The 11,482-nt window shown below is 61.7% G+C and overlaps 1 long non-coding RNA gene across 1 annotated transcript; it reads right to left on the minus strand.

The window, feature by feature from the left end:
* Window positions 1-561: 561 nt before the first annotated feature.
* LOC125171104 (uncharacterized) lies at window positions 562-3,270 on the minus strand. Its single transcript, XR_007154192.1, has 3 exons — window positions 3,070-3,270; window positions 2,434-2,547; window positions 562-809 (listed from the first exon to the last, which is right to left on the minus strand). It is a non-coding gene; the product is annotated as an uncharacterized LOC125171104 (long non-coding RNA).
* Between the last annotated feature and the right edge of the window lie 8,212 nt (window positions 3,271-11,482).

Here is an 11,482-nt window from a genome sequence, read left to right on the forward strand (position 1 = left end):
ACAGCTTCCAAACCCCGTTTTCTGGTTTCTGTTTCTCACGAGTGCTCACAGCGACCTCTTCTAACCCACAACAGTACATATCCATATGTGTGTCCTGATTTCTCTCCTGAGAGCATTGGGACGTGCCGTCCCTCCCTGGGACCCCGGGCAAGAGCCTCGTGGCTCCTTCCCTCGCTTGCTCCGGGGCTCACCTCCCTGGCCTTATCCTTTTCCTTCCTTTCCTGCCTCTTCCTGCGCTCCGATCTACAACATATTTGCCCGTTTTTCTTGCTTACCGGCTGCCCCCCACGCCGCCCCTGTAGACCGGAATGCGCATGGCCGTTGGGATCTTTGTCCCCCGCCGCGGAAAGTAGACGAATCAAGACTGATGATTAGATTTTTTGAGATCTCAACATACCCGTAAGATTGGCTCCCAGATAGAGACCCAGATCATTTCTGGACCCAGAAGCTCCCTTCTTCTCCTTCGGGCCGGTACCCACCCACCCCACCTCCAAGGGGAACCACCCTCCTGTTCCGCCCCTTCTTGACCCTCGCGTATACGGAGTCACAACACAAGCTCCTTCGCGAGACGTAGGTAGACTTTTGCTCCCGACGCGAGATTCGTCCGTGTCGCTGTGGGCCGCCAGGGGCACCCGTGGGTTTTTAGCTTAAGAAACTGGGTGAACAGTGGTGCCATTTCCAGGGCTGGAGAGGCCAGGGAGGAGCAGTTAGGGGGGATCCAGTGTTCTCTCTGGGGCCATGGAAGAGGCAGCTGGCACAGGACTGAGGTGGTCACGAAAGGCAACATCAGCTTGTTGGTGCCATTAAAGCTGGAAGGTGGGGGGATGTTTGAATTGCCCGTGTTACTGACGGAATCATCTCTCACTGCCTCAGAGTCAGGGCCACCTTGCGCTGGGTCAGGCCTCCCACCTGCTCTCCACTGAGGGGCCCCTGGAGGACCCTGTTTGGAAACTGACCCGTATTTCAGGAGAGGAGTTGAGGCCCAGCACGAGAGAGTAACGTGTCCAAGGTCACACAGCTGGTTAGGCTTGAACCACAAACCCTTCCTCTGCCGAGGAGGCCCCTGCCCGGCCCTCCACCTGGACCAGATTGGCTTGGAGAGACCCGGCTCAATCCGAATGAGGGTCTAGACCATGGTGAGGGTCCAGGTTGGCTGGGGGGGGGGTGAGCAGAGCGCCAGGGTGATCCGTGAAGCCTCCCCGTGGGAAGCAGATCAGGCACCAGGCCAGACGAGCCCGGGGCAGGGTAACCCCCACCTGAAGTCACCGTCTCCCCAGCAGTGACATCACTGCTCTGGGCTGCACAGCTGGAGGACCAGGCAAGCTGAAGCGGGGCCAGGTAGGCAGCTGGAAGTGCGTCACCCACCCTGGGGCAACCCCCATCAGCGGCCAAAGCCCCCTGGCAGATGGCAGGCCCCCGTGTGCCTTGAAAACCAGAGCGAGAGGCCGTTGGGGTGGGGAAGGTGCCCATTACCTCTGGTCCCAGTGCCGTGTTTTGCAAGGGAAACTGAGGCCCAGAGAGGGCAGCACCTCGCCCAAGGTTACGCAGCAAGTGAAGAACAAATCCTGGGAGGAACCCAGCACGGCGCTCCGCTCTCTGACTGTGCTCCCTGGGACGCTGTGCCCAGCCAAGGGCCATGGTCCCGGGTACCCGGTTGGATGAGGGCCGGAGGGGAGGCCCGAGCAGTGGAAGAGGGCTATGCTCGGGAGAGACACCCAGAGCCTGCAAGGCCGGGTGGCCCATGCCCCCAGGGGCTCACAGGAGCCCAACGCAGATGGCCTCTGTGTTTATCAGCTGTCCTTGCACGGAATAGAAGCCCCGTGTGGCTGGTATTTGTCTCTGCCCTACTCGTGGCTCTGTCCCCCGCACCTCACGGGATGCCTGGCACCTAGTAGGTGCTCAGGAAATATCTGAACCAGTGAACAAATCTATATAAGGGCAGAGGACGACTTAACAACTGTCGTCATTGGCACACATGATGGGACTGCAGGCAAGGTCGGAGGACGTGGTCACAACTCACCCACATCCCGCCTCTCCGCCCCCCTGCCTGTCCCACCTTGGGTGTCTGTAGGCCGGGACCGCCTCCCAGCCCCCCACTCAGTCCTGACTTCCAGTATGTTCCCTGCCCCTTCCCACAGCTCCTCCTTCCCCAGGGGCTTGTTGGGAGCAAGCGGGAGGAATTCCTGGCCCCTAGTCAGGGGAGGCGCCCCGGCAGGCGGGAGGCAGTGCGCACACGCCAGGGACGGCTCCGAATTCCAGCTCCCACGAGCCTGCTGGGAGCGTGCCAAAGCGGGGCCGGGGAGGGGTGGGGAGCCCCTCCCCAGAAGCCAGGAGGGCACAGGGGAGCCCGGGGAAGGGCTGGGGGTGGGGGGTGAGGAAGTGGACCGTCAGAGTGGACACAGGCGGTCGGGGCCCCGAGGGCAGATAGCTCACCTCTTCCAGTGTCCAGATGGGAAGACTGAGGCCCCCTGGTGTCAGGCTCTGAGATCCTGACTCTTCGCAGCCCAAAGATCTGAGACTGACGGCCGTTGTTGGGGTGTAAGCTGGCTGTGGGGGTGGGGGGGGTCAGTCTGTGACCAGACACCATACATCCAGGGAAGACGAGGGGTGTCTGAGGGGCTGGTTAACATGAGACCGGCAGGAAGAGGTGGGGGTATCTTAGGCTGCCCCTGACCTTGGTGGGACCCGGAAAGCCCCGCCCTCCCTAGCTGCGTCCGGAGTCTCCCCTCATGCAGTGAGGGGCTGCCCTAGGTGGGCTCGGCACTCTCGGCACCTGTGAGGTCAGTGGGTGAGAGGAGGAGGGCCCAGGGAGGGAAGGAGGTGGCCGAGCTTGTGGAAGGCCGTCAGCCTGACCTCCCCTGGGTCCCCCTCCCGTCCCATCCCCTCCCAGTCCTGGGTCAAGGCCAGGTGCCATGAGCTCAGGCAGCGGCCCCTGCCCAGCTGTCAGCACCGGAGCTGCCGCCAACGCCCACATGGGTGCACCTGGCCCGCCACTGTGCCACCCGTCACCACCCCCCTGCCCAGCCCCTCCTCCTGCACCCCCCCCCCCCCGGGGCACCCTCGACCCACAGCGCCGTGTTGGGACTGCAGACACCTGGATCCAGACTTCCAGAAGCACAAAACCTTTGAACTAGAACATTCTAGCACCACAGGTTCTCACAACCAGAGAAGTCCAGGGCCATCGAGTAGTGGAACATTTTCCATTCCAGGCCCAAGGCTCTGAAAGCCAAATCATTTCAGGCCCAAGACTCTTATAACCCAATAATTTCAGAAATGCAGCATCTTGGGGCGCCTGGGTGGCGCAGTCGGTTAAGCGTCCGACTTCAGCCGGGTCACGATCTCGCGGTCCGTGAGTTCACGATCTCGCGAGATCTCGAGTGATCTCGCGTGAGTTCGAGCCCCGCGCCGGGCTCTGGGCTGATGGCTCGGAGCCTGGAGCCTGTTTCCGATTCCGTGTCTCCCTCTCTCTCTGCCCTTCCCCCGTTCATGCTGTGTCTCTCTCTGTCCCCAAAATAAATAAATGTTGAAAAAAAAAATTTTTTAAAAAGAAATGCAGCATCTTGCAACCGAAGATCGGAACCGCGGAAATGGATTTACGGAATGCTGGGAGCAAGGGTCCTTTTGTAGCCGAAAATTCCCGAGTAAAAATCCCATTGCCCCAGAGGTCACGAGCCCGTGTTCTTCCTACCACCCGGACTGAACAGACATCCAGGAGCAGAACGAGCCAGGCCTTGGTGGGGGTCATTCCGCACGGCCCCCGCCTTGGGCCCGTGTCTCTGGGCGAATGGCCAAAGTGGGAAAGGACAAGGGAAGAGAGAAGGTGCTTCTGAGCAAGCAGAAGAGGCTGAGGGCCTCTCCTCCGGGCCCTGGGCAGGTACCTTTGCCAAGAGAGAAGGAGAAGAGGAAGAAAGTCGTTGGTGCCACAAGTTTGGGCGGCGGGTATGTGGTCATGGGGGGGGGGACGGGACGGTGGTGGCGGCGGTGACAGGATCTACCCCCTCCCCGGCTGCGGCTGCAGGAGCTTGGAATTTTCTCCTGGCAGGAAGGGCCCACCCTCCTAGGAATGGAAAACAATCCCTGGCATCTGGCCCCTGAGGCGTGCAAGGTCTTTGACAATCAAGCATTATAATCCTCCCTGCCTCAGCCAGCCCAGAGGGGAAACCGAGGCAGGTGGGGTCTCTGTCTAAATCAAGAACCTGAATCGCCCCCCTCCCCGCCCCCGGCGGATTCCAGGGGTCCTCATCTCTGATGGAGGAATGTCAGAGCCCAGAGAGCCACAGGGGAGGGGCCTGGGTCAGCGCTGGGAGGGCAGATGGGAGCGGAGACCAGAGAGGGAAGTGGTTTGCCCAAAGTCACCCAGGACGCTGCAGGATACTTTCTTACTGCCTCCACAAAGGCTCACTTCCAGGGCCTCCTCCTCCAGGAAGGCTTTATAGATCGCGCTCCCCTCGGCCCCTTTGCCCCTTAGGACGTTACCATTTCACACAGAGCAGTGTGCCCTAACTGCTGTGTTCTTACAGGTTTTGTTTTCTAAGTATTTTTGCGAGAAAGTGTCTCATCTTTCCAGCCTATGCTATGGTGGTATCCCTCTATCGGCCTGGAACCAGAAGCCTTGGGTTGAAGCTTCCACGCCCCTGCTCAGACACCTGCCGTGGCTCCCCCATGCCCGGACGCGTGCAGGCAGGCACTTCAGGGACGGGGGTCCTTGGTCCTACTGGGCATAGGTCTCGCCGAGTTCCTGGCAGGCACCGCCGGGCCGTCTGGCTCCCTCCCTGCCCTGCTCCGGGCAGCCAGTGGCCCTCCTCCCTCCTCCCCTGGACAAAGCAGCCTCATCCCCCAGGCCTCCGCTGAGGCCACCTGCCGGGTGCAGGTGCCTCCTGGGGCAGCCTTGGACTTTCCTCTGCGGCCCTCACTTCTTGGCCCTCACTTCTCGGCCGGTGGTGGCCTCCACCCGGGGGCCTGCTCCGCGCGGCTGCTCTGGGTCTCACGGGCCGGATCTGAGACCAGTTCCGAGGTCCCCACGGCTGCCCTCAGCCCCTCACGTGCTCTTGCCCTTCAAATCCTGCGACAATAAGGAGGTGGGGTTTTGTCCGATCCTCCCCACTTTGCAGATTCCAAAACTGCGACACAGTGTGACTACATTGCTTCCTCGAGGTCACACGGTTCATCAGTTGGCAGAGCTGGGACCGGGGACCCTGAAAGTCGGGCTCCAGAGGCCACACGCTCTTCCGTCAGGTCACACCACCCAGGGAGGGGGAGGACAGAGCACTGAGCGCCACAGGGCCCTGCCAGGGAGTCTTGGGGAGCCAGGACCAGGGACTGCTGAGCCCGATGCCTCCTCGCTCAAGCCCCCGAGGCCCTGAGGGGGCAAGTCCCCTATTTCAGGACTCTCACGGACACAGTGCACAGACACACACACACACACACACACACACAGCAGCACACGCACGGCGCACGCATGCACGCTCGTATGCACACGCACACATGCACCGAGGCGCATGCACGCCCCTGGAACTAGCTGCAGGAAGCCCTCAGCTGCCCAAGCCTTTTTCACTTCAGCTTTTCCTAAATTTGCCTTGAGGAAGTTGTGGCCGCCCCGGAGCTCTCCCCTCTCCCTCACGCGCTCCAGACCACATCCCTTCCCTCCCCGGCGCCTCTGGGACCTGGAGAACAGGGCCGCAAACAAGGGAACGGGGAGAGACCGTCAACGTGATGAGGAAGGCCGTTGCACACGAGGTGGCAAGTGAGAGCGCCCTGGAGAAGAGAAGGGGTGGGCACAGTGGGGCGTCAGGAGAGCAGGCGGGGAGCGGGTTGCCGATATCACTAGGGGGTCAGGTCAGGAGGGGCCTCGCTGTGGAAGGGGCATCTCCGAAGGCTTCTAGAGGAGGAGCATTCCAGGACGAGGGGAGAGCCAGTGCAAAGGCCCTGAGGCAGCAGCACGCCTGCCAGGAGAGAGGAACGGAGAGGCCCAGAGGAGTGCAGGGAGTGAGGGACGTGAGGTCAGGGACCGGGCACCTTGGTGACTTGGGCTGGTGCTCTGCACTCGATGGGAGCTGTGCAGGGTTCGTAAATACGGTCACGTGGCACAGCCAGCGCCCCATCCACGGCACAGAACACTTCTTCTAAAATGGAGACTCTGCACCGAAGTCTGCAGTTGGACTTGGGCTTTAACGGGATCATTCTGGCTGCTGAGTGGAGAATAGGTATGAGCCTCCAGAAGGGAAGCAGGGAAGCCAGACAGAGGGCAAGAGAGGGTGGGGCGCTGTCCCAGAGGCAGGACCCCCGGCTTCCACCGCGTCCGGGCCACCCTGACCGTCCGGGTGACCCAGAGAAGACCCGTCTGCTCATTCTTAAATTCATGTGTTTATTCGTGCCTTCGGTCAACTAGGTATTCAAGAGATATTTGTTGTGTTGAACACCTCCAAGCGCTCGGCACTTGGGGGCGCAGAGGGCACGAGAAGAACAGAACAGACACAGAGGCAGCCCCTGACGCAAGGAGGTGGCCATGAGGCTGGGAAGTTGGACACGGAGCCCAAAGCAGCAGGAACACTAATGCTGAGGGAGAAACTGAGGCAGCAATAAGAGCTGACATTAGAGCACTCTGATATGGGGGGGGGAGGGGGGCGGGGGGCAGGGGTTGTCTGGGGAGGCTTCCAGGAGGAGGTGACACTGGAGCCCGGAGGGCAAGGTGGCGTTGCCCTCTGCAGAACATAGGGAAAGGATTCTCCGCAGGGGAACAGCCTACACAGAAACCCTCTGCTTCTACGAAAGGCTTCCTTCCCGTTCCCTCCTCCAGGTAAAGGGGCCCAGGGGGGCCTGGGGGTCAAGCCCAAGTTCCTCTTCTGTGTCCTGTAGATGCGAGGAGTCGATGAGCCGATGCACGGCGAGTGCCACGCGTGGTGCCTGGCACACAGTGTGCAAATGGACCACGGGCCAACTCCCCACCCCCACCCTCCCCATCCTGGTCTGGAGAACCGGGGCTCCCTGCGGTGAGGTACAGAGGAGGGTCTCAGGGAAGACCTCCCCCAACCCACCTCCAAGTCCCTCCCCAGCCTGCTTCCTGCTGTGCCTCAAATGTCTCTATTAACCAGCTCATTCCTTTGAATTGCGCTTTCCCACCCTTCTGGAACCATCCATTCCATTCAGGTGAGCCGTGAGCCGGCACGACTCGGCCTTCACGGCTCGGCTCAAGCCTCCCTCTTGCAGCAAGGCTTCCCTGATTGCTGCAGCCCATGGAGTCTCCCTCCTCGCTCTGCACTGGCCTCTGGCTCTCAGAGGCCCAGCCCCGGAGCTGAAAGGGCGCGCTTCCGCTTAGCGCCTCTCAGGCCCCTGGGCCTTTGGATTGCTTCCAGGTTTCTGCTATCGATCAGGATTTGAAAGACGAAAGCGAAGCTGTGAACTCCCGAAATTCAGAGCCTCATGCAGACCAGCTCACGCCGAGAGCCAACCCAAACACAGCTGTGGGCTGCTTTGGCCCTTGGGCTGGCAGTTGCCACTTCTGGCCTGGTGGGGCTCGGGTGCCGGACGAGGACAAGGACGAGGCAGGGCCACGTGCTGGCTGCGGGGGCCTGGCGGGGTCCGCTGCCCTCTCTGAGCCCTGGTTTGACTGGGAAATGGAAGTGATTCTGCCTTTTCCACGGGCCCGTCCGCCCATTCAGTGTTTACTGATGGGGAGTGGGGGCCAGACGGAGAGCGAGGACTCGGTGACAGCAGCCGCCCGCCGGGGCACATCCTCCACCCGGATCTTCTCTGTGGCCCTCCCAGGGCTGTCACAGCGCTGGGGAGAAACAGCCGGTCTCCAGCCCGGGCCAGCTCTCTCCCGCGTACCGCGCGGGGCCACCGCGGCACAGCCGGGAGGCCTGGGCCAGACGATGCTGGTGGCCCCACATGGCCACATGGTCAAGACACAGCAGCCCGTGAGGACCTGCTGGGCAGACTGGGGCCAAATGAGGGGGAGGAGTCTTGGATGCCGCCCCAAGGTGCCCGACACAGGGCGCTTAATAAATGTTTTCGACGTCTGAATAAGTGGACATGGGCAACGCGGAGCCATGGAAAGCTTTGGAGCGGGGGAGGGCCTGCCCTTGCGTAAATGTCAATGCACAGTGACTTAGATGGTGCTGGTCCCGGGGAGGCAGGGCAAAGTGGCAGGCACAATGCCAGCTCGCTGTGCTTGTCATACCGGAGCCCCCCGTCCACCCCCGCTCTGTGCCCCAGGGCGCCGACCTCTGCGGCCACCTCTGGGGACGACCTCAGCCAGTCGGGTTCAGCCAGCAGGTGGCCAGCAGGGGAGCCGTGGCGTGTCCGCGAACGCTTCACCACCGGCCCTCTGGAAGAAAGGCCCCGATGTGCAGCGTTTGTGGATTTCCCCCGACGTGAATCCTTCCGGGCGGGTGGAGACAGACTCCCAGATAAATGAGTGACGCCGCGTGTCCCGGTGAGCCTCGGTGTTGTCATGCCAGTGTGGTCACGGCCCCCCGCCGTCGTGGAGATGTGTGGATGTGTCAGTGTGGAGGGGTGTCCATGGTTCAAATGGGGGTGATGATAGACCTCCCGTCGAGGGGAGGTTTTTGAGGGGCACGGGGCACTGACCGGCCCAGCGCCGGTGCCTGGGGAGTCTTCAGACGGTGACCGTGGCCTGGGTCCCTGTGTTGTGCCCCAGGCTCTGAGGAAGGGCCTGCCACGGGAAGGGTGGTGCGTGCTGGGAGCCATCGGGGACGAGGTGGTGGCCAGCGAGGATGGGGAAGTGGCAAGTGGGCTATCTTTAGCATCTCCTCTCAGAGCCCTTTTCCTCTGCCTGCTGTGGGGGCTCAGGAGGCCCCGAGCGGGGACGGCCACTTCTCCATAGTCCTATGAAGCCTGGTAGCCTGAGGCCAGCCATGGGGCCACGGCCCCCACCTGTCTGCAGCAGCCCTGTGGGAAGCATCACCCCCTCCGCCACGCCCCGCACCCATCTGTCCCGGCCCGTGGTGTGAGTCTGTGAGGGGCAGGGGACAGAGGGACGTTGGTGCTGTGGGCGCTGCTGGGAAACGCTGTCCCTCCCCTTCCTCACCAGCAGCCCCCAGGCACCTACATGGTGAGGGCAGCGCAGTGCAGGGGTTAGCGCTTACCTTCTGGAGCCTGGATTTGAATCCCTGCTCAGCACTCCAGAAAGTCCCACGCGAGGGGCCGCTAGGCAGCTTGCGTTTTCTCATTGCGAAAACAGGCATGGTAACAGGGGCGCCAGCTCCAGGACCCACGGAGCTGTCGTGACCGCTCAGGGAGACAGCAGAGGAGATGCCCCCCAGAGCATAGTCCAGCGCCGTGACCTCCGAGGACTCTCTGAGTCTCTCTGGGACCCCCATTTTCCCATCTGTCAAATGGGACTAATGGTTGTAAGGGTCAGAGTAACTCCAAAAGGGTCTAGCACAAGCCTTACTTAGCACACAGTAGGTGCTCCACAAATGAGTACTGCACTCCTCCTTCTCCTTCTAAGCCACGATGCTTTTGCAGGCCCCCCGTGGCAGAGGGTCAGGGAGAAGAGATGCCAGGCCTCAAATCCCAGCCCTCCCAGTTGTCCGCCGTGTGCCCTTGGGCAAGCCGCTCATTCTCTCTGAGCCTCAGTTTCTCCTCTGCAAAATGGGGTCGTAACAGAAGCTGGGTCAAGTGGTGCTCCTGGAGACTGAGTCTATACGCGAAAAGTACTGAGCACAGTGCCTGAGAGGAGGTGAGGTATTCAGGCTATTACCACCTGCCCACCAGGCAGTGCCCCCTGGAGGCAAAGCCAGCGTGAGCGCGGCTCCTCGCGAGCCAGGGGCTGCCGGGCCTGGACCCTGGGCAGCGCTGTGTGGGCGGGTCGAGGGGGCCGACGGATGAGCTATGGTAAGGATTCTGCATTGTAACAGTTCTGATCTGCTATGAGGCCCTGGAAGGTTCCTGGAGGCCGCCTCCCTCGCTGTCACTTTCCGGCCTCCCCCGGAGTTTGAGTCGGGCCCCTCTCCTCCGGACAGTCCAGCCCCAGCCCGGGCTTCTGAACCTGCTGCTGAAAGGGCAGGGGAGAGCCACCTGGTTTCCTGGGAGCAGGCCGGGAGTCTGGCCCCGGGGAGGGGACGTGATGCTGGAGAGGTTGGCAAGCCTCGAGCACCAGCCTATGCGGCGCGACACCGCACAGAGGGCGGGCGGGGACTCGGGAGCCTCAGACAAGTAGCTGCGCGCTGAGAGCAGATGGGGGGAGGGCGAGGCACAGGGCTGGGGCCCCCGGGGCTGGGGTCGGGAGGGCCAGCGGGCCAGGCAGCGCAGCAGCCCTTGCTGGCAAGGCCGTCCGTGAGGATCTGGGGAGGAGGCGGAATACTTTGGGGGTGAGCCCAGGAGGTGCAGCCAACGACTCACCCCTCCACCCCCCAAGGCCATCCCCAGGTGAGCTCAGCGAAGTCACTCGCTCTGTCGTGCCTTTTAAGGCAATGGTGGCTCCGGCCACCTCCCTGTTCCCACTTGCTCAGAAATTCCCAGCAGGTATTTTTTTTTTTTTTTTTTTTAGGAGGAATGGAATGAGACTCCTTGTTCTGTCACCACAGGATTCCAGCGAGGCCTGTCGGAGGGTTCTGGTGACAGGAAGCGTACAGCGACAGGCACTCAGGAGCACCCTCAGTGACATGCAGGCAGACTGCGGGAGACAAAGACAGCTGTCCCACCCACCACAGGCTCACACAAGTGCCAGGAGACCAGTGCTGGGGCACCCGACACGCAAGCACGGGCGGGTCCCCGGACGCAGGGAACGTTTACTGAGCACCTACTATATGCCAGGCCCTGGCCAGGTAGGCAGCGGGGATCCAGTCCCACCTTCACAGACCTGCCTCCCTCCGGAGTTCAGATTTGAGCATGGAAGGCTCGCGCACCTCAGGGACTTTGCACCTGCTGTGCTGTTGGGGGTGTTCTGTCCGTGGAGCTCGCTAAGGCTGGATCCTTCGCGCCCTGTCTCAGAGCGTCCTCCCCACACCCGTGTAGCCCAGTGGCCTGTTTTGTTCACTCCTAAAACCGTCTTGTTTACTTGTGTCTACGGTCTGCGCACCCACCAGATCAGCTTGAGCAGGGACTTTCAGTTCCCCACTGCTCCCCCAGCGCCTGGAGGTTCTCTGGATTGGAGTGAAGCTGACCCCACACGTGTGGCCGGCCCTTCCCGCTGCCCCCTGCCCCAGAGCCCCAGCTTGTTCCGCGCACCCACTGGGACACTCTTTGCCATTTGGTCCCGCTAACAACCGCTGAGATCGTGAGTCACCAGCAGATGAGGTGGGGGCTTGGAACTGCTCTGGGATGTGCTCAAGGTCACTCACTGGCCAGGGCCAGGACAGGAACAAAGAGAATGGGGACATGAGGGTATGGTCAACAGCCAAGGGCTCACTCAGCCCGTCGAGTAAGCCTGCCCCCGCAAAGGGCTTTCTGTGCCCGTGTCATGTGTTTGGGGACACAGAAGGGTAAGGTGACAGCATGTCACCTGGAGATGTATGCA

The sequence above is a fragment of the Prionailurus viverrinus genome, chromosome B4 (genome assembly GCF_022837055.1).
Source record: "Prionailurus viverrinus isolate Anna chromosome B4, UM_Priviv_1.0, whole genome shotgun sequence".
NCBI lineage: Eukaryota > Metazoa > Chordata > Mammalia > Carnivora > Felidae > Prionailurus > Prionailurus viverrinus.